Genomic DNA, 2,280 nt, shown 5'->3' with positions numbered 1-2,280 from the left:
GTAAAATGCTGACTGAACACTTATTGTTGAATGCCGAGGACAGTGCAGACTCAAATGTTCCCCATCGCAGGCATAGGCAGTATGATTTTGCAGAAGTTTGGTTAGGTAACCTAGAAAATATTCAGCTCTGTTACAACTAGTACAGGAAATGACAAGCTCGTTAGATAATAAGAAAACCACAATCAGTCTCTGGAAAGGGCATTGTAGTCAAGGTTATACATATGGCCAGCTGCCACACCACATGGTTCTGTGAATGGGTCAACCTTTACATGCTAGTAACGCTCAGGTCTGGAAAACAAGAGGTCGCGTGGCAGTGAGTCAGAGCCCTACCAGCACTCCAGCAGCAGCACTCTGCCGGAGATGTCATTTCACAGACAATAAACGGGCTAAGGCACTTGCCAGTCATGGTTGCTAACAATCCCAGGGCGCGTTTGCAGAAGTCAGAAGGGCTATTACTTGGTTTTGCGGGCTAGACTCTTGCATTCCAGCTGGCTAAGGTATTCCTTACATCTCGTCTTAAAGTGATGCTTTGCACTTCTGGGCTCCTAGGCAGTTGTGTTTCACACAAGTGATAATAAAAGTGATTCTCTCTGTACCACTGAATCAGGTGCTAGAGTAACAGAGGAAAGGTGGTCCATAAGTGCTGGACACCGTAGGTGCTGGACAGAAACCCAAAAGTAAGATACATAGAATTTTATATTTGCTAGGGAGTTTGTCAGTGTTACCAGGAGAGGGAGAGGTAGTATCTGTCTGCAGCTGTCCACCAGTACCATCCGTTTGCATCTTCTAATAAGTAAGTCCATGAGCAGCAGAGCTAATGACAGCTGTTTTGCGGATTTGTATTTCATCGTGTATTGTCTCTTTAGCCAAGATTTCTGTTATCACCACAAATATTTATAAATGTACTCTCCTACTGCCCTTCTCTCTGTTCTGCAGAATACTTCAACAGAAACATGCCGGCTGCTACCTTTGACCATCACAAATTAGCCATTGTGATGGGAAACTATTAGGGGTAATTTAATTCAAAGACCTTCCTCACCTGTACTTATGAAGCTCTGGTATCTCTACCGCTCTGTCACACTTGATTGAAATCTATCTTTAAGCAGAAACGGTTTGTGGATGAAGGGGAAGAAGGGGCGTGAGGGACAGTAGAGATACAAAAGATAAAGGATACAAAATACCAGTCTACAAATGAAGCAATATCGTTCCTCATCCCTCATCCACAAACACATGGAAATTAGACAGAAACCCAGTTTTTTCTCTGTGAGTTTTATGACAACCCAATATACTACAGTCAAAGCAAATCTGTTTTCTAATTCTTCCACTATTAGCCAAACTTTTTATTAATGTGCATAAAATAACTGTTTGAAGTTTCCTTATTCTTATACATGCATTAAATTCTGTATAATTCTCTCTAAAATCAATTCCCAACTTCTAGAACACCAACTTCATCCACATTCATGTCAAAAAACCCAAACAAAATCTCCAAACCCAAGATATTAAGTAACAAGAAAGCACTAAGAGCTTCCACTAATTAAAGATTTGTAGATGTTTTAAAACTGAGACCATGATTACACACGTAACTTTTTAATTTCAAAAATTGTAATTTTCCTATCTTTGCCTTTTTTCCAACCATATAATTGATCTCATAAAAGACAAAAGCTAGTATCTTCTCCTCAGAAGTCTCGCTTAACACTAATAACATTGCTGTCACCACAATGGGGTAAGTATAACAGAGGAAAAAAAAAAAAAAAACAAACCACATTTTCTTGTTTTGGTGGCCGAATCAGAACTAGAATGACAAGGTTTTTCTGTTTCATTAAAAGAAAAATCAGTTTTCTCAAAGAAAACATTGAAAAAGAGTTTCCTCATGACATTTAATTTTCACACTTTTTGCCCTTTTTAAACCTTTCCCCAAAGATACGCAATTTAAAAAAAGGGGGGTTTAAATAGGAATTTAAGTAGTCTAAGTAAATGACAGAAAAATAAAATATTTCAGTTCTCTGGCATCTTTTCCAGCTCCAGCTGTGCAACTGATAGGAAAATTCAGCTCCCCTATCGGTTACTAAGTCTGGAGAAAGGAGAAGCCTGCTCCACTTTTGTCTTTGCTGTTCCTCACCTAGAGCCCAAGAGAGGCCTGGAGTCAGCTAGATGCACGTTCCAGTGCAGCAAAGACGCAGTTAAGTTCCTCACCTCACTGAAGTCTAAGCACTGGCACTAAAATCAAGATGGAGAGAATTTCATGCCCGTATTTGCAGTCTAGATCTCAAAGAGACCAGC

Source organism: Pelecanus crispus, chromosome 1, assembly GCF_030463565.1.
Source record: "Pelecanus crispus isolate bPelCri1 chromosome 1, bPelCri1.pri, whole genome shotgun sequence".
NCBI lineage: Eukaryota > Metazoa > Chordata > Aves > Pelecaniformes > Pelecanidae > Pelecanus > Pelecanus crispus.
Note: the sequence above shows the minus strand (reverse complement) of the source record.